This window comes from Rhyacophila brunnea, unplaced genomic scaffold (genome assembly GCF_057557595.1).
Source record: "Rhyacophila brunnea isolate RB1 unplaced genomic scaffold, BYU_Rbru_1.0 scaffold_7, whole genome shotgun sequence".
Taxonomy (NCBI): domain Eukaryota; kingdom Metazoa; phylum Arthropoda; class Insecta; order Trichoptera; family Rhyacophilidae; genus Rhyacophila; species Rhyacophila brunnea.
In genome coordinates this window covers 23849652-23871814 of record NW_028233339.1, presented here as the reverse complement: position 1 = coordinate 23871814, position 22163 = coordinate 23849652, and the positions used below count along the sequence as shown (strand labels likewise).

The window sequence follows — 22163 nt, the reverse complement described above, 5'->3', positions numbered from 1 at the left end:
GACTTGTCCATTTCACCAGCGTTGACTAAAATGTATAATGAAAGGGTTTGACATTTTCAATAATCAATTCTGATTTTATTAAGAATACCTGAACCTTATATCATATTTGTTAGATAGTAGATACTAGTAAATAAAGATTCAGGTGTGAAGATGGTGTAATTAGGTACATTTAAAATGTATCTTAATTTTGATGTTTCATATTCTGAGATCGTAGTGTAATTAATATTATGTTTGCGTCAATTATTAAATGTATTTTACTATTAGATACAGTAAATTAGGTAGGTGCCTCAGTATTTATTAGTTAATAGAAATGTTGTAAATTGACAAATCAATAAATTATTGATTAGTTATAGTTATAGTCAATTAGATTGAGTTCAATTTTATTACTATGTTCGCTAATGATACCTACACAATTTATACTGATGACTTTTTAGATTATAACTATTATCATCAGCCGAGATCGATTCATTGCTGGCCGGAGCCTTTCCAAGCACCATCTGTAACCCTCACTAAAAGGCCACTTGTACAATTTTTGCTATTTTTAGCCTTAAATTTTACAATTAGTAAGTACATGTATATTGTCATAATAAAGTATGTATATGATTTTATTATAAAAATACGACATATGCAAAAGAAATTTTCTCTAGGTAGTCAGTCAGTCACACTTTAAAAATATCATTGGAAAGTGGCCCATGTTTTAAAAATGATGTGCAACACTGCTGTATATAGATATCTATCTGAATTCTTTAAACTTACACAATGGAAAAAATACAGTTGAATAAATTCCCTCATCCCTGTTTTTCACCCCATCGCAACCCCCTTATCCTTTCCGCCGGAATGTGTGTACATACGGTCGGCCACATTTGCCCCGCGTATTGATTTCCTCTCCCACGGTAGTCGCGCCGGGGGGGGCAAGGGGGCTGGTCGGGTGGAAAAGGTGGATCGTGAGGGGGTGGCGAAAACCGCCCCCTCCCCTAGAACCATCACCTCATTTTCCCAGAATTTCACTCAACATCCCCCCCCCCTGCGGAACGACGGGTGTGATCCACCCAAATTCGCCGACTTGTCTAAATTCCATTTTATTTCGTCGCATTTATCTATCTGCCCAAGAACTGTTTTTCTTGTGTAGAGTTTCCATCTTAACCGTATAACCAAAAAGAATCCGCCATCGCTGATCTTGAAGATAGCCGAACAACATATTTCACGTATATATAGCACCTACCTATATTGCTAGTTTGGTGATAAGGTTACTGAACCCAAAATCCGCCCACAATATCTTATCTTCCCTTCTGGAGAAAAATGCGTTTCTATGAAAAAGATTCTACCAGACAACTCGTCCATAGAATACCAGGCTTTGATCTGATACAAAGAACGTAATAATTATTGTAAAAATACATAGTTATGTTTCTATGTACTTCTGTGCATACATAATATAATTAATAGAAATATGGCTAACGTATTTTTTTTCAACTCTCCTGAAAATTGCAACAAGTATCGGCCTAGATAGTTGGGAAAAATAATTTACAAAAATTACTCAAGGCATCCGTTTTGATTTTTACCAAAAATGTACCAACAATCAGTGTTGAGTAAATAGTTATCACTGCCACTAGAGTATATGGCTTCATAACTTTCCACTCCGGCTCTAGGATTAAAAAGATAAAATATTCTAAAAATATACATAATATATTATTTTCTATTTATTTATGTGTTATTACATATATTAATACAAGTGAATATCATTTGATCTAATTTTATGCGAGGTAATCAGGCGAGTGTAGTAATAATTGCAAATTTGTAAAACGTATATCTACTCTACGTAGAGCCATAATATGGCCCTCCGCCTAGTGGAGGTATTAGCAGATTTTACGAGGAATGGTTGTCAGTTATTCGGCCAACCATCGAGTCCTTGCATTGTGTCAAACGCACATTGGAAAAAAGAAACAACATTCAGTTTTAACCGGCCACGATATTGAACCGCGGCCCATTGCTTCGGAGACTACCAACTGACTAAGCACAAAGCCAACGTAGGTAAAATTGATATATTTTTATTTATATCATTTTATTAATACTTAAACATAACCGGTTGTTTATATTGAAGTTGTGCAGTTTTTAATTTCGTGTTTGATTTGTCCTCCGTGCAAAACTAATATGAAAAGAAATGTTGAAATTAATATATTGATGTATTAATATGTTTATCTGAGAAGCCGAAATATATTTAAATAAATAATTAACTTCTTATACCTACTATAAATATTTATTAAGTACATACTATTATTATGTAGGTAGGTATGTACGTGGCATCGAACAACTATGGATCGAGAAAGTGGAAAGAGCTTAGAGAAACATTCATCCAGCAGTGGATGAACTTCAGCCAATGGTTATAGACTATAGTGTATATTATGTGTCAAGTATTAAAATACAAATAACCAATTAATGCTATTTAGTAGTACCTACTTAGATAAGTACAATGCTTGATTCTTTCTGTCTTACTATAAAATTGTCGTCTCTCGCTCCTAAATCGAATTTAATCGAAATTCTCATCATAGAGTATGAGAGGATGGGTAACAAGTACTTCTCGTAAAAAAGTTACCGCTACTTGGCAATAATAATGTTATCAACTTGTAGGGACATTAGCCATTTGAATACTTAATGCCTGTTTTACACCAAGTGTAGCGATTGGAATCTATCATCATTATAGAGAGAAAAAAACGTAGATAATGACGTAAAATGATTTGATGTCCTTCAACGAGGGAGGTAGTGGTAATATTTTTTTGAATTCATTTAATTTTAATCAAATATGTACATACTATTTTTAAATACTAATATAAAAATTAATTTTACATTCAAATTAACCCAAGCGATATCTGTTCACGGTGGAAATGCTAGTCGCTTATAATTATGTTAAACATTTTTTTTTAATAATCATCCGAACTGGGAAAAAACATTCTGACCTCTACATTGTAGAATTACAGGGGAAGCTTTAACCACCTCTATTTTTATGTTCTTAATTCAAGTTTTATTCTTAAATAGGAAAAAACATTCTGGCTTGTACGTTGTAGATATACAGGGTAAGCTTCAACCTGTTTAGCTGTTTTTCCTTTCTTAACCAACTTACGAGAAAGTCGTTTTCAAATTACCCATAAGGAAGTAAACGTCACCTCATCTTAGCACTTGATTCGTATTGTATCACTCATGACCTTTTGTTGAAATGAGAAAAAGAGAAGATGTGAATAAACCGAGTCGTAGTTCCTCTTACCGTCGCGCAATATGCTATTGAAACAGTAGTTTGACGGCGATCTTTTTGTAACGTTTCGCAGATTTTCAGAGAATATAGATTCAGAGAAAAGAGCTACAAGGTAAAGGTAAATGCAATAATTAGGTCATAAATTCGCCAAAACGTTAAATATTAAAACGTACCACCAAACGTTAAATCTTAAAAATCAAGAATGGTCATTGAAGTAATAAATATTCTGTATATATTATTAAAATATACAATCATCAATTAATTTCAATAACCGTGATAATAGATTTTTGCTCAATTACCGCAAATTCGAAAACTAGATTTTCATTAATTTCTTAGACGCAGTCTGCCAACGTGCCGCGCCTACTTTAATGTTGAGATTTTGTCTTGATATATTTTTAAAACGAAATATGTTTACAAGCTCCATTTTCATGGAAAAAATACTAATCAAACATTAAAGAATAGATTATTTTAATAATATCTTATTCAAGACGTATGTAGATACTTATATGACATTTAAGAATGTAACATTTTTCACTGAAAATACGTAACTTAAAGAGGTCTCAGGAAATATATAGGTAGGTTAGAAAAATCCTAGAACCCTTGCGTCGTGTGGAATTCAAATACACGTATTTTGCATTCCGGGGGAATTCTTTAACCAATAATTTAGTTCCGACTCACGTACTACAATTTTATTATGAGGACTTCAGGAGGAAAGAATGGCCACCGTGCATCGGTGCGAATATGTTTCTGAAGCTTTTCCAACTAACTTTTTTTATTAATAAACGTATTCGATATTGATCAATCCATAGTTTGTATACAACTGAAAAAAGTAAATATGCTTGAATATTAAAATGAGGTAATTTTGAAAAATTTCAAACATACCAATTAAAAAAATCCTAGTTTTTGGTTTATATGACGGAATTCGAAATACACCTTTCATTTTTTGGCCGGTGAACTCTGCCCATTAAGTTTCGGATTCATCTATCCTTCATTCGAATAATTTCTAACAGGTAACTTTATGTGAGGTATTCCAAATTCGTTAAAAAGAAAAGTTCTTCTATAAATTTTCTATCAATAAGGTTTCTGAGGATTTTCAAAATGTTCTGTTTTCTATAAAAAATAGATTACTTTTATTACATCGTGTGTATACCCAGCCTTTTAAATTAATGATTGTTTATATACTAACTAGGGTCGTAATTTGTATTATTATTTATAGCTACAAATGAATACTCCACCCCAATCTTTCACCTATAAGTACAATACAACAATCAGTGTCGCCAACTGTCGTCGACAAAAACATGCAAGACGGGGTACGAAAACAAGCTATTTGACAGGAAAAAACGCAAAATTTTGTGAAAATAAAATTCAATACCCCTTTTGCCTATCGGAAAAAAAGTGCAAAAAAATCACGCCACATTTTTCCATAAACTCATTTCAAAATTGACAAAAAATAATTAATTAATCTAACAACCTATGATAAGTAAATAATTAGGTAATACCAGAAAGTGGAATGCCTGATAATCGTCAATGCGATGCCACGTGCCTAAGTACACATTATATCGACCAGCCTTCATTAAATATCCGAATAAATAACTAAATATCTCGCTTATTTTCAGCACATTTAAAGCTGTTGAAGGCATAAAAACGCTAATAAAAATGCCATAAGCTAGATGAATTTTTTGCAACCTAGATGCCTTCCGAAAAATGCTAGATCTGGCAAATAATACGCTAAGTTGGCAACGCTGACAACAATAATCTAATATATAAAAATTAATATTTGTGTGTTTGTGTGTTTGTTTGTTCGTATTTAATGCGCAGCCATACCGTTCATCCGATTGCGATAAAACTTTGTAAACTTATTGCTTGCACTTGCGGGAAGAGTATAGGCTATACTAATATATAAAAATGAATGTCTGTCTGTCTGTATGTCTGTCTGTCTGTGTGTCTGTCCCGTATGCGTTCCTATACCATTCATCCGATTGCAATGAAATTTTGGTAAGTGGTTGTATGCACACCCATGAAGGTTTCTGAATTAGAAAAATCATCATCTTCTTCTTCTTCATTCTATTTTCTTTTATTCATATGGTTCCTATACCATTCATCCGATTGCAATTAAATTTTGGTAAGTGGTTGTATGTACGCCCATAAAAGTTTCTGAATTAGAAAAATCATCATCTTCTTCTTCTTCTTCATTCTATATTCTTTTATTCGTATGCGTTCTTATACCATTCATCCAATTGCGATGAAAATTGGACCAGCTGTTGTGCGCAAGCCCGCGAAGGTTTCTGAATTAGTACAACCATCTTCTTCTATTCGTATGCGTTCCTATACCATTCATCCGATTGCAATGAAACTTTGGTGAGTTGTCGTGCGCACGCCTGCGAAGGTTTCTGAATTAGTAAAACCATCATCTTCTTCTTCTATTCGAATGCGTACCTACACCATTCATCCGATTGCAATGAAACTTTGGTGAGTTGTCGTGCGCATGCCCACGAAGATTTCTGAATTAGAAAATCATCTTCTACTTCTATTCTTATGCGTTCCTATACCATTCATCCGATTGCAATGACATTTTGATCAAGTGTTGTCCCCTTGCCCGCAAAGGTTTCTGAATTAGTACAATCATCTTTTTCTTCTTCTATTTGTATGCGTTCTTATGCCATTCATCCGATTGTGATGAAATTTTGACCAGTTGTTGTGCGCACGCCCGCGAAGGTTTTTGAATTAGTACAACCATCTTCTTAGTCTTCTATTCGTATGCGTTCCTATACCATTAATCCGATTGCAATGAAACTTTGGTGAGTTGTCATGCGCATGCCCACGAAGATTTCTGATTTAGAAAATCATCTTCTTCTACTATTCGTATGCGTTCCTATACCATTCATCCGATTGCGATGAAACTTTTGTCAGTTGTTGTGCGCACACCTGCGAAGGTTTCTAAATTATTATTATATAAAATACAAAGTTTGTTGTTTGTTTGTTCCATCCAATTTTGAATTTTTTTTTACTACATATTAATAACATTAATAACGTTTTCATATTTTGGATTCGATTTTAATTTAGTGTTCTTATGTTTGACCTTTACTCCTATTAGAATTATTTTCATATTGCCATACTGTATTACACAGATATTTTAATATTAAAAAAATAATTACCTTTTATTATTTTTCAAATATCTAAGATAAATATAACCACGAAGCGACCCTGTGCGAAGCCGGGTACTTTAGCTAGTAAATTATAAAATTCTACCTGGGTACATAAATGTATGAATACATCAGCGCGAAACCTAAAATTTACCAAACATTACGTGAAAGTGTTTCGTGAATTTGAGATTTGGCGTATTAGCGTTATGTACGTTTTCGGTTAACTCTTAACCGGAGTGGTTGGGCCGAGCGATTTTCCGAGATAGGTACCCACCTACCTACTTCAGAGTGAACCTGCCCGTCCGCCATGGCACCGCATCACAAAAGCGTACTTATTTGTTTATTCGGCTCTGCTTAGCAACAGAGCGATAGCACGGCAATGCCTAGGGATAAAGTAATGCCCGTGCTCTCCTCTCGTCGGCCTCTATTACCTCTACCCGCCCGTGGCCCGTGTGGCACTGTGGTATTCGCACGCCGTGAACAGCGAGCAAGCTCACTCCGAGAGGACGCGAATTTGCGAACCCCGTTTAAGGTTCGACAGGGTTGGCGACTGTAATTTTCCCGCAGCGTACCTAGATATCGTCACCGTTTTAGCAAAACCATCTATGTGCACTTTCTCAAATTGTGCAGGAGAAGGATAAAACTGAATAAAAAAATAATGTTACATTTAAACATTAAAATTATGAAGAATGCTTTATTATAATCAGAAAATGGTCTAAGATTATTATTTTGTTAACAAAAATCTTTTATTTTTAATACAAAAATAATAAAAATACAGTTTGTGATGTCACATAAGTTGTTTTGACCGTTTTGTAAATACACATAGTTTAATTTATTCATCAAAATGTGAATAATAATAAATTCATGAAAAACTGTTACATAAATAATAGTTGAAATATACATAGTGCATTAGTGATAAATTGCAATATCATTTTATTAATTATTAATGCAATAGTGAGATGATATTATATTTATAAGTTCGTTTACTTTCTATTAGCAGGTTTAAATGTTAGGTTATCGTAGAAATAGTGGTGATCTTTCTCTATTACACTTTTTAATTCCTGAAGATGTATGTATTTCGACTGTGATATTGGCAATGATTCATTATATTATATATTACAAAGGCAGTCGGTTGCACTGATAAAGTTGAGTTTGTAAAAGATTGTTCCATCTGGTAGATACTGTAACATTTTAATATCATATACAACAGGATCTCCGATTCGTTTTCCTGGTCTGATTGAACTTAATCCAGATTTAATCTTATCCATAATTCTTAAAAATTAAAAATCAATGACATTAATTTTATAAGGTTGTTTTGCTCTTGCTAGCCGCATACGTGCTATATAATCAGACGGTGAATATATTGGAGGCTTAAAATACTTTTCTTAGGTGGCATGTGCACTATCGGCCTCTATCATGGTGTGACCTTTTTCCAGAAAAAGCTGTTGAATCTCGATGTTTTTTCTCTCTAAAGATATAACTTAGAGCAGTAGCGAATAATTTATTTCGGTTTTGATATCCACACCCATCCGATATTAGAATTATTTCATTGTATTGTCCTGCTTTCGATGAGATGAGACAAATTCATTAGAAGATACATTATGAAGAATGTATATGGTGAAATTGTGTAGTTGCAGCTTTTGTTTATAATACATTTGTGCCTGTGTTTTGGACATAGCAGCACACTTTGGAGATCCATTGTGATTACTAACCGTCCAGTAATACTTCTGGTACTCTCCTTCATTTCATTTTTGGTCTTCTAGCATCTTTTTTTTTTTTTTAATAATGTGGCTATTGTATTCCATTTCTGAAACATTCTTCATTTTATAACTACAGCAGATGGCAGTGATGGCACACTGATCTTTACGTGGTTGGTGGATACTGATTTTTTGGTGGTAAATATACTGGAGTATATTCTGCTGCTTTATGACCATTTTCCAGAGACCATTTTTTATATTCATCATGCATTTGTATTTTGAATCGGAAACACAATTCCACATACACCCTGGAGGTATTTTCTCTGCAATAATGGCTGGGAACTTTGGAATTAGATCGAACCATAATGTAACATTTTTCCACAAATCTCTCCGTTTTGATTTTTGGTTGCACTACCAATTATTTATCTTCAGTCAGATTCTTATTACTTGTCATTGTTGCTTTCAATTGACCACTGTCATCGAGACGTTTGTAGTTGTTTATCCAACTTTTAAATTAATTCTCGCCTATACCCTATTGACCATGTAGGCATCTTCCAGAAATTATTGAATATTTCCTGTCTCTCTTTTTGAGAAAGCATCTTTCAAACCGTCGTGCAAGACCATAATGCATAGCATATAACATAGAAACAAACAATGTGTAGCCAAACTGTAAAAAAACATTACACTCTCGATATCAAAATACCATCTATATGTTACTATATATACACATAGTTGTTTTTGTGAACCGTGGTTTTTGAACCTTACACATAGCTGTTTTTTATTTTTTGAAATATCTTCGGAGCGAGTTTACCCAACACATAGATCATTTTACTGGCCTATAGAGAAAAAAATAAGGAATGACTTGGTATTTAAAAGTCATTTTTGATAAAAGTGACACATAGATGGTTTTGCTAAAACGGTGACGATATTCTTTTTGTTTTATTATAAACATCTCTACCTACATGCATGCACGCAAGTCTGTTTGTATAATCACTTTTACTGTGGCGAGAAAGCATGCTGTCGTAAACCACCTTGTTTGATTTTTGTTTTGATCATGTAAGTATCTAATCTTCCATTCGAATAAACATCCTACCAAGTTTTTTTTGGCTGTGTTACGGATAACACCCATATGCGCCAGCATCGTAGAATCACTTTCAGGTTTGTCTCACCTGCGCCTTCCTTATTGATAAGAGATGAAGGTTGCATACCACCTAATGCCGATGAACGTCTCCAATTGCATACATAAAAATTGTATGCTTCTAATCTATGCGAGTTTTGCTTATATGCTTATCGTGGTACCGATTTATAGACGTTAGATTTATATGATTCTACCTTAATCTTTCTTTCTTTTGCAGAGAGCCTCGCCCACAGTCGGTCATTTAATTGAAGTAACATAAAAAAATATATTTTTTTGTTTTAAAGCTACTTCTGGTATTGCTCTCGCCGTGGATGAACAATAGGGAGGTTTTATAAAATTGTGAGATGGGTGCCGTGTCGGTGTTTGGGAGGAACGAAGATCGATACGGCTGTACGCGGAGTTCTCTTATTAGCGAGCGGTGATAACCCACATGCGACTGCTGTTCGCTCTGCCGCCATTTTAGCGGCAGTTTTAGCGCGGAGGCTGCAGCGAGATGCACTCCGGTGGAGGCCTCGAGGGGCGGGGGGAGTCCCGTCGCCTCACATCGACCGCCGCCCCCTCGCCCTTCCGCCCAATCTCATTGTGGCCGGCCACTTCACTATGTAGTCGCTCGCGGAATTGTTCAACCTGCTCCGGCGCCGGCTGATGTATTCGGCGGCCTATATGCACCGAGCGCGGTTCTCGGTGCGCGCGCCCTGCCGCCCGACACTCCCTTCCTCCCCAACGGGGTGACTGTACTAAACAGTACCCGCCAATTCTCAAGATGTGGCCCGCTCTTATTGCCCCCCTCATCAAACAGCTGTTATCATGTCATATGACGACCGTAATAGAATCAAACTTATTTCAATCGTCCAAGGTAAGTACCACCTACCCACATATTTTGGAAAGGTGCATATTTTGATTTTTTCTATTTTCTTTCATTTTTAGAGAAACTATCTACTTTAATCAAAGTAAATTAAATGTATTTATGAACATTGTGCTATCATTACAACCAAATGGCGTGAAGACAATAAGTAACATTAATCAAATAAGATTATGCATGCGTATAGGTATATAAGAAAAAAAGAATAATAATAAAAATATATACAATATTATCATGACAGTACAAGCAACTACACATATTGATAAGTAAACCCTTAGAAATCAATATAGCAATGTCTATATAAACGCACTCAAATATATACATACGGCATGGTCTACAAATTAAGGCAATTCCATGATACAATGTGCTCGTTGGTGAAGAATTAATAGCTAATTATTTGGTCTTACAGAAAGACATATTATTTCTCCTGAATCTCCTTGAATCTATATATTAAAAAGATAATATAGTAATCTCTGTTAAGTTTCCCTCCATATCAATCTCTTTTAGATGTTCGCAGTGGTCTTGTTTTGAAAAAAAAATCCAACGATATATCCATAGGTCAATAATTCAAACATCGGAGATCAGAAGACCACACCGCGAGATTCTTCTCTTTCAATGTCCGCCCCATAGGTGGAGTAAATGATCACCATGCGGTGCCTCTAAGAATCCCTGTCGCTCGCCAGTCTCCTTGCGCCTTCTCAGGTCATGTCAGCATCATGTAGCTTCGCAGTCTATACCGTGTATCATTTAGAGGCCTTCAAGGATTCCGGAGTTCAGTTGGTTTGAAAGATGGTACACCAGATTTATTAATCATTATATCATCTCTATCGAGGCATCCATGGTACCTACGTGGCTGGGCCATGTCCAACATCGTATATTCACAATATATGTGACAAGAGACTCGATAGTCCGCTAAAGGCATATATTCTCGATGCCCGTTACAACAGTTTAGGTTTCGCAAGATCCATGACTCCGAGTAGGATGTAAGTCGTAAGAAGTTGTCACTTACTGTTATATTCATGGAGTAAGAAGCACCGTATCGAAAAGTGACGACTCTGAATAGACAGATAGCGAAGAAGGAAGAAGGTTTATCACGCCCCTTGTAATTAATTATAATACTTTAATAGGTTCATTCCCGTTTCTGCAGATGTATCTATATTATTTTGTACCGCACAAAATTTAATGTAATTTCCCGATTAGGCTGTAGGCTTTTTCGACCCGTTTTACAATTATTAATGCTTGGTTCTAACTCAACCGAATTCAGTGATTTTTAATGTTTCAAAAATATTCGTTGCTAATGGCATCTCTGATTTTCTTAAGATTTTGTTCACCATACATTTTGAGGACAAGCCACAATTCGGGGCACATTTTGTCTTGCAATGTTTGGGGGCGGCTGCCCAAGGAGCCGGCGCGCGCCTATGTGTGTGTAGGCGTGTACGCATCCGCCGGCGTGTCTGTGCTGAGCCGAGCGTGTTGCAGTTGACGGTGTTGCGTTGCGTCGCGCCGACCGTCGCTCGAGACGAAACTTTTCGCCCTCTTATCCTAAATCGGTTAAATTCAGCCGCGGTACCCAAATCAGTATATCGCGCGAAAGAATTTTATTTGAAAATTTGCGGTTTGTGTGAGTATGACATGCACAAAACAATTTTGTGTGTTTTCATCGGTTATTGAAGTGATACCACTTGTTATGGAAACCAAACTTGGACTGTGGGAAACTGGCAACAACCGCCTGCGTCTACAATGCGGCCCTAGAGTACCTTGACCTTTACGCGATGCGATCCTTGGCCATCGATCGTCTCTGGTTCGATTCGGAAATCCTCTTTTTCTATTCACCTGCCTGCCCGATATGCCCGTGTGTTGAAACGGTGGCGGAACTGATTCTAAGTTTTTCTTTCTGAAACGCGGTCGCCGTGGATTAAATTAATTGCACGCGATGCATTAACGGCAAGTTGCCCTAGAAGTTTAAACTCCGTGTTCAAAGTATGTGTATATTGATCTGATTTGTTGCTGCGACGTCGGTTTCGCTTAAATGCAATCTAACATTGCGGTATTTCACTGATCACAAATAATTATTTTGTTATTTTTATTTACAATATTATTTTCTAATCCGATTCGTAATTTGCTTGTATTGTGGTATCAGGAGTGTTGTCAAGTAGTGCTTGTGGTGTACAACTTGCATAAGACGTCGATAAGAACACCATATCAATGTAAATGATGTCTCCACCCGCAAGAAAACGACAGCTGTCAAAATGTGATGTTTGGATACGGTCTGAAGTAGTAGTTAGTGTGTCAAAACTGTGTCTTGGTGTATTCATCATAGTTTATAGCTATGATACACTTGTCACATAATACTAAAACTGAATTACAATAATAGTATCTATTTGAAAAGTACGTTAGAGAAGTGACGTAGTAATTATTGTAAATATCTTATTAATTAGGACAGTAATAAGTTCTAACCTACGACAGTATATTTGCATTGAACCATGTGATGGGAGTGTTGATTTAAATTTAAGTGTGCACTGCTCGTTGCAGTCTCGTTGAACTTTGACAAGCAACCCTTGTCGGTTGCTGTGCGCCAGAATTTGGCGAGCCGTCAGAGTGCGGGGTGCGCGGTTTCCGTCTCGGCGATTTCGACATAATAAGGTCACGGGGTAGGGCCCTTCCCGTTTTATTCCTCGTCGCACTCCGATCGTCTCCGGAGGGGGCCCCAACGCCGAGTCCGCGGCCCGCGAGGAGACTTCCGAATGTCGCACGTGGACCGCACCACCGTGTTTATCGATTATCTCTCTCTTTGTCGCCCCGAGCCTCCTCCTTGGGGCTTCCACCCTCTGTAGTTCGCCTTTCGCCTCTGTGATTCCATCCGTTCCGTTCACCCCCGCACTTCTCACATCTCGCATCTCTCGACTGTCTCGGTCCGATATCCCTTTCGGATGTGTGTACAGAGTACAACCTAACGTCAGTCTGTGTTGTGAGATTTCTTGCTCCTCTTGAACGCGGCTGGATTCTTTCGCTTTAGTGAGGGCGCAGATACGTTCGCGCTAATCCGTGTAATTAAATCTTTACCGACTTCTCTTTCGCGTCGTTTTTATTGGAAACATTGAAAACTGTAATAATTTACACCAGTGCAGTGCAATAAAAATATTAATCGTTGCAAGTTTGTGTTTAAAATGTATGGCGCACGAAGAGATCTGCTGTATGCATAGTGAAAAAAATATTCGAAAGGCGTTGGCATTATCGTCGTTTTAACCCACGGATTGTCTACAAGCTTTTTTTGTATATACCTACTTACGAAGATTCTTTTTTCATCTTTTGGTGGCAGTGGTTTTCAATCTTTGCGTTTCACGGCACCCTAAAAATGTTATAGGTTTCCTTTCCATTTTTCCACCCAACCAGTGTTGCTATCTTTGTGTCCAAATAAATATAGTACATATTCGGTCCAAAGTCGTGTTATTTTTCTTTTACCTCTTTCGATCAAGATTTTTTGCCAGCAATTTGATTCGCCTAAATAAAACAGCCTCCGTAGCATACATTTTTTCATTGTGATCGTGCTTCCGTATGTTGAATTAAGTATTTGTTTATTGTTTAGTATTTGTATAATTGTTTGGAATTATTTATTATTTCGTGGTGGCTTCCTTGGAAGTTGTTCACGAATCAGGGCACACCATGAGGGCGCAGCGCATAGTTTGAATACCCCTGACTTTTTTCTGTATTTGTATATTTTCCTAGTTTCGTTTAGTATCATTGGTCTACGACTAAATCATACGTTTGCTTTGTAAAAATATGAGTGGGTGCCTATTTATTTATTTTAATTTTTTTATTAAACAAGTAATCTGGATATACTGATGAGATGGCTTGGTAAAATTTTACTCGGTACAGTGTGCATTATTAAAATACTCGCGAGGTAATCTCTAACGTTTGAATCGCTATTATTGGTTCCCGATCGTGTGTACAGAAGGTCAGTCGACCCGATGAAAACCGGTCGCGGCATCGCAGGCTATGCCTTCGCGCCCGGCGTGCGCACTGCGCGCACTACCGCACACAAACTGCACAAAAAGACGTCGGCGCGAGCGCATCTCATCGTCGGCTCGATGCTCCGAATGCCCAGCCCGATATCGAAGACGCTGCACCATTACCATTATGCCAACCGGTCCTAATGCCGGCCCGAGTGCAGTATACCGTTTTCTTCGTCGGTCCTTAACACCTCACACAAAACGATGATCGATAAACCTGCCAAAGGGTTAGTGAACTCGGGTAAAGACGCTCTGCCATCACCGAGCCAATAGCTTTCCTTATAACACTCTTTATGTATATTTAATAATGAATCAATTATATGGAATAATGTCTAAAGTTGATAAAATAATCAACAATTACTTTGCCCGTATTCGTCTTCAAGCACTGATTAGGAAATAGGTTTATTGTCTGATTAACAATTTAATACACAATCATGGTTTTAAATGGTAAATCACTATCGAAATACGTTCCACAAATATGGGTTTATTATTAAAATTCATGACCAATATGGTAATCGATCAAATTATTGTCGACAAACTATCACTATATCGTACCTAACTAACGTATAAAATAAAACAAATATTTAAATACCTACGAAATTATAAAATATTTACCATACAGGTGCTAAGCATACTAAGTAAGTTGTTAGCTTAAAAAGCAGTTTCAAGTACATACCTATTATACACACATACACTAATTATGAACTGAATAAGTTCAAAGCATTTTTTATTTTACTATTTTCGTCCACCTCCGTGCTAATACAACTTCCACGACCTTGCATTTTCAGTCGTGAGTTTTCGCGTAGACTCGTAGATGGTATCTCAACCTTAGCGAATAATGTTCCAGCGAAATTCCATTTTATATTATAAATTATTGTATCTGTATGGATTATTGGTCTATGTAGCCCTCTGTAGATTGTATACGACATACGTACATAGTAACCCATCTTAACTACACACGTAATTTTATTCATTCTAGATACACAGCTAATTAGTTGGTTGCTTACGGATAACGTATTTCACACAGTTTACTATTTTTTTCGTTTCTATGTCATCTGATAATCTTTGAAATTTTATGTTCGTTTGGTAAAAATAAAAGACGTTTTATTGATTATCTTGAAGGTCCCATTATACCTACTACATTTGAATTTATTTCAAGGCCTTTATTCCAATTTTAATTTAAACCAGTTCAATTGTCTATTATATTACTACTTAATTATTTAGACATCCCTACTTCGTTTGTTCCTATGAATTTAACATGCAGAGTTTAGGGTGAATATCTAAAATCATAATTGTTTACTTGCCTAATAATGTTTTGCTCAAACCGTCTATAAATCAAGACTGGTTTCGTGGGTTAAAGTATTTTCAACTTGTCAATAAGACCATTTTAAGTATTTGCGGCATAAATACACTTTTTATGTGTTATGTAGGTAGGGTAGGCACTCGATTTAGTGTTCAAAAAGATTTCATCTGGTAAAAAAATGTGTGCCATTTTTTAGATCTGCCTGGTATCAAAATGATTTTTTCTTCTGAAGGAATTTTTCAACGCTTTTTTTTAACAAGGTCGGTTATTTATTCATTTATTTTGTTTAACCATATCCTACATTTTAAATTTACGGCCTACAAGTGTAACCACGTGAACTGTTTATTTATTTTCAGATAATTTGTACTTATTTCATGTCAAGTGCGATCTTTCTTCTCAAAAATTCTCGATTTCTTACTACCTACGCTCGCTACGGTTTTTTGTCGAATTCATTGTTTTTTTTCTTTAATGCTTGTAAACAGCGGATCTCTACTGTTACTCTGGCGCCGCAATATAATTATAATTATTGCTACCACCCTCTGTATAACTAAAAATCTACCAGTCCGCGGTGAGAAACGATTCGGTTTTTTTATAGAAACTTTTGAACGTACTTGAGGACGGGTTTGTCCGCGGCGTAGACAGCGTAGGCACCCCAGTCATTAATTGAACGAACGCGCCGCCGCCTGAGCGCCGCCCTCCGCCCTTCTCCGCGCCGTGTTGCATGTCTGTTCCGTAAATATTTGACTCTTGAAGCTTTTCGCCCACACAATCCTCGGTTGAAATCGATAGCAGCCACTCGCCGCCGGTTGTCGGGTTGTGTTGGCCACTCCGCTACTGCGATTGCCGCCTCGCTTCACGTCTTGGCGTTGCCAACTACACTCGCTCGCAAATCCTGTGCGGCGAGGACCCGCCCCGAACGTTTGTTTTCACCCATACTCCGATTCCCACAGGGATTTCACCCCCGAGCCAAAATTTCTCTATCTCGTATCTTATCCGAGTTTCTTCGTTTTATTTTTACTTTACCTACCTACCTTTCCCCTTAAAACGCTTCTTTTAACACCCTACACATTAAAAAAACAACTATAAATAGTTCATGAGATTATATTGTTTGAAACTTAAGTGTTCCAAAACGAAATTAAAATTTTTGACACGCCCATTTTCGTTTGGTTTTTCTTCTTGTACATAATATTCATTTTCCTTTTAGATAGCAATTGTCAGCAAAGATGCGAATCTAAAGATACCGATACGACCAGAAGTTGTTATTTGAGAAACATTCTTGCATGCTATACATTTATTTCGTCGTTCGCCAACAAATAATTTACTATTAGATGGAGTCCATCGTTTTGTACTCGTCTATTTTCGAAAACATTATTATTTCCTTAATTTCACTGTCTTAAAATTCTTAGACTATTTGTCCAAAGTCCGATCCGACCGTTGGAAATCCGTGATCCGAGATGAGAGTCCTATATGTAAGCCTTCACATTTTGTTTACGTCGCTTATAATGTCCGTTATCCGAGATAGTTGTGTGGATGTAGATGACACGTCGAACCGTCATCGCAGATCACGGATTTGGACATATTTGATCGGACCATAGAAAAACTCTCTTACTGTAGCCTTTTCCTGCACGATGATATAATTAATTGTGTGATAACTGTTCTTCGACAATATTTTCATGCTATTATTACTAATGTCTTATATTCTACTACAGTTTCTATAATCGGTTGAATATCAAAATTTTGTTTTCTTTTTCCTAAATATTCGGTCGAAACAGGGCGGACGTCTTTTATTACGTAAATGGAAACTTCGTCCCCCAATTTAGGCCACCCTATAATGCTAGTCTTGCCACCCCTTTTCGGTTGTTTTCCAAGCTAAATATAAACCACACAAAATGTCGATGTTTTCACATCCGCTACGTTATTCAATATAAGCTGTTTTTTTCGGTGGCGAAAAGCTCAACGTAATATCGTAAATAATTGTTTACATTGAGCTGAGCATTGTATCCTGTACGCTTTCGAAGACCTACTAATACGAACATAGTATTATTTTTAGATATTTAAAATATTTCCCGGAGGGTGGTTGGGTGTTTTAATTTAAAAGGTTACTAAACTCAACGAAACACATTTGTGTGGGGGTTAGAATGGTTAGGTTATATAGGCACGTTACTCAAATCCGTGTCATATACTGTATTGTATCGGTTAATAAGACACGTGTTTTCTTCTTTTATTTTTGAGATTCAGAATTTGGGTATCACACCGATATTTTAGGAAAACGAACAGATCGATGACCCTACCCTGACTTAAATGTGAATCAAATCTTAAGACTCAGCTGAACAGGAACAAGGTCATTCATAGTTTAGTCAGAAATAAACCTCAGCGTTGAAAGGACGTCATTTTAATTCAGTCTAACCTCAAAAACCTCTAACCATCGGGGATTTATTTTAAGAAACGCAATAATTATTAATTACAATTCTCGGTCGAACGAATATCATTATTATTATTCCCTTCAAACATAACATTTATGCGACGTAACCTGAAACCGGCCGAACGAATACAGGGCTGTCAAAATAATATCAATCTAATTTTACGTTTTAAAGAGTTACAAATTTAAAGTTAAAAATAGCTTACTGTACCGATGGAATAATTACATACTTCCAAGCGTCAAACGGCATACAACATTCATCTAAAATAATTATGAAAAGACTAGCTGATTATGTTATGTTATTTTTGTATTGTTCTTATTTTTTTGCTTATCAAAATATTTCACATATTATCTGATGATGTGTATTTTGGATATATCGTCATATGTATCTGGTCTCATTAAAATTGCTATTAAGTTGATATAACATAGGAAAATCTGTAAATCATTAAAATGTTAATTTCGTTATAGTTTTTAATTAAACCGGTGCAATTACATATTAGATTTAAACACTGTTGTACTGTGTGACTTTTATAATATCAGATAAAACTGTAGGATGTCAGCAAAAGAGTAAACAAAACCCAGCTCATGGGATAACCGAATGGTAGGCAACTGTATATATTATATTTTCCCGCCAAATTGCACACAATTAAAAACAATTTATCATAAAAACAAGTAAGACATCTTCGACAGCCCTGGGTGATTGATTCGATAAAGTCGGCAGTTTTTTTTGTCTTGTTCTCTGCGATCGCTAGCTTTGAATAAAAAAAATCTATGGGTGACCATTTTTTATGAGTATAAATTATTTCTTGCATTGGCTTTTATTAATTAATAATTATTGTACCTACCAACTAAAAGTAAAGTTGCGTTACTTGTTTGTAAAAGTGTCAGACTAAATTAATTAAACTAATCGGGTAAGTAATAAAAAGTCATTAATTGAGTTAGCATTTACTTGGTAGAATTCCATTTTAAAAGAAATGAAAATATAATTAATTATGTTTTCATTTCTTTTAATAAAAAGTCACTTTCTTTTATAATAAACAGACATCACTATATTAATTTTTTTTTAAATATGCATTAGAATTAAACAATATGTACCCATTTTTTTTAAATAGTTATGTAATAGGTCTTACATATTCAAAATAAATACTATTCATTAATAATGTTTTTTGGATAGCACATGAAATAAAAATGTAGGTAGATATGTATTTCAACATCCTTCGTATGTTTAGCTCTCGGACAATTTCAGGTTAAAACGTTATTAATATATTATTATTAAGTTTATATCGTGGCTATCCATCATATTGGTTGCAATGTTTTCCACCAAACACCTGATTAACAAATTGAATTTAGTAACATTTACGTATATTAGAAGATATCATTTTTTGGTCACCCCATATTTTATACACTTTGACAGTGTTATGATTTAAATTAAATAAGAGATCATTATTATTACTTTAGACCAAAGCATTGTCGGCGACCTTTGCATATTACCAGTAGAGCAACAATTCCGGACCACATGTAAAAAAATCATATTTTCAATTCTCAAGGGCAATTCTGTAGAGCGTCCCCTTAAACTGAATGTGAAGAATTTTTAGACTTCAATCGTGATTATTATAATCGAAAGTGAACGCATTAATGTAATAACATACCCATGTGGTGGTTTTTATTGTCACCGTATGACTTTCATTTTCGTAATAAACTCTATAATTCGTATTTATTGATAAGGGTACATTTTTAACCGTTATTATCATGTTATATTGTCTTAAGGAGCACTACCTAAATTTCGAAAGAATCTTCGCACGACTGAAATTGTTGGTTTTGGTCGCTATCTCATATTTGTATGATCGTATTGATCTTATCAGATGTTGCCATGGCGTGGGCCAGGAGCCATGGAATTTGCAACCTGCGAATTACAAATGGCGCGGTTACAATATCTTCTCAAACGAATATAAACAAATAACATAACAAGCCTCTTATTCAATATGTCACAGTTTATATGACACGTGTATATTCGGTGTATTTATATAAATAGCCAGCGTAATCAACGTGAGTTTCAAAAATAATATCTTGCCACGTGTATTTCAAGAAATGTTTGTATTTTTATCGTTAATACAATAATAGGCTATTCCTGTCATGTCCATGCGTCAACAACAGAGATTTTATTTGGATTAGTATGTAATTCGAGTATTTATCAGATCGCGAGCATCGGTATGTAACGTTTTTATCGATATTTTTATTTATGTACCTATACAAATGATATCTCAATTATTGTATTTTCCCCAAAATATCGGATGTACCTACTCATTGATCTGATCCCGTTTAGCTGCAGATAGACATTTTGTATTTGTCTTTTCAGTTTTGAATGAGCCCTTTTCACTTCCGTTCCCAAATCTGGTACGGCCCATGAGCTGCGATGGCTGCTTGTTATAATTAATATTGTTTAGTTAGCTTTATAACTCAATGTCGATCTTCTTCGTCTCCCGAAGAGGTTTCCTATCATTCATTCAAAAATGAATTCTTTTTATGGTCGCTTCCGAATAATCTTCGCAAATAATCCGCATAAAATGTGGTGCAGTGCGTAAGGCGCTGGCCTTCCATCTCGGAGTTGTGGATTCGATCCCGGTGAGGTCAAAATATATTTACATATTCTAATATGTAAATTCCTCAAGTTTGGGAGTTTTACCACTATTATTGGGCTTCACGGCCTGTTGTGGTGTTTAATAATCAAATAATAAAAAAAAAACATCTCAATAATTTGTATCGTTGTATTTCAATACATAATCCAAAGGCGTGTGTGTTTCTAGGGCGTTTGTTTATAAATTATATATCAACGGTGTAACAGAAACGCCTGTCATAGAGACTTCTGAAATAACCATTCGAGTTTTCTGCAATGCGTCATTCGGCGGTCGGCGGAAAACCGAAATTATTGGCGTGGTGAAAATCCATCGCGGAAGCGCGACAAATCTCGATTACCTACGAGTCTACGACTATGACTTTCAAAATCAATAAACCCAATGCTGTGTCGTGGACGGAACAGCGCTCTATCGTACCGTTTTCTAGTTGCTGGTGTCATGCAAAATGTTCCACACCCCCTCCCTCATAGTTTGCTATTATGTGACATTATAGAGATTTGTATTTTTCACTTTTATCATGTACATCAGTGGTCATTTAGGTTGAAAATAATGGTAAAATTTTGAAATTTACAGTATTTCTAATCATATAAATATTGAAAGATATAAATTAAATCAATGTTTACAATCTACATATTGTAATTTATATTGTGTTCTTTCAATGCGATTATAACTTACTTCATAGTTTGTTATAGAATAGGTATATTCCCCATGCTCGAAACGACACGTAAGTCGTGAACCAGAGACGACGATGGGTAAATTTGAGGTAGCGACCTGAAATTTGGCAGACATGTAGCTTTTGACCTACTTGTTAACCAAAAAAAATCTCAGCAATCTGTACGATGCTGGATTTTTTTTTACAGGGCGGTCCAGTTTTATTTTAGATGTTTACTAAATCTGTCGTGTCACGATTGGTCGTGACATCAAATTAATATTAAATAATTAAGCAATACTAACGAAAATTTTATTTAATTACAAGTATTTAATTTATGTTCGTAGCTTTAATTACCTAAACGTAAACAAGTTACCTATATGAAAAATAACAATAGCACATGGTTGATCAGCTGAATTTTTTAGATCATAAAGTAAGTATTCAAATTTGTGGAATTGAAAATGTTTGCGAAATCTACTTCGTAAAACAGCAATAATATTTTTGGTCAAATGAGAGAATGGTAAGGAGAAATCCGAGAAATACTTTGTGTACATATAACTCCTAAGTACTCACTTACCGTATCTCTCGTGCCCAGGTGTTTTTTTTAGAGTAATAAATGTCCTAAATATTACGTAGTAGGTATTTTTTTCCTTTCCATTTTACTGAATATTATGGAATAATCACAATTAAAAAATAAATAAATAAATCCCTACCAGTGGCGGCCGGACTGCGAAACATTGCTAATGTTATTTATGTTCCGGAGTTTCAGTAGGCAGGGCCGTTACGTTACTTCGTAGCCTTCGGGCGTTTGCATTCCGGAGTCGCAGACAAAGTGGAATATTCCAATACAGCAGCGAGGGGTTGTCCTTTCGCACGCGCTGTATATATATATGTATTGTACAATAGGGACCTATATATATATATAAGATAGCAAGTAGTCGTATGTATTTGGAAGTATGCATCTAGCTCCGGATACCCACACCCTCTTGAAACGATCGATGTGCTCGTTTCTCTCAAGAGGTGGTGCAGCAAAATCATACTTCTCAAGCAATATTCAGCATTACG

General features: G+C 35.8%; 1 protein-coding gene across 2 annotated transcripts in view; it reads left to right on the top strand.

Annotated features, from left to right (window-relative positions):
- Nucleotides 1-22163, top strand: part of Tlk (Tousled-like kinase) — a 138378-nt gene that overhangs the window by 35874 nt on the left and 80341 nt on the right. The window contains exon 1 of one of the 2 annotated variants that reach the window (XM_085957494.1): nt 11562-11705. The exons of the other annotated variant lie outside the window; for it this stretch is intronic. The gene's annotated coding sequence lies outside the window, so the exon portion shown is untranslated. Of the gene's footprint in view, nt 1-11561; nt 11706-22163 lie in introns of those variants that run through there. 2 annotated transcript variants of the gene reach the window in all.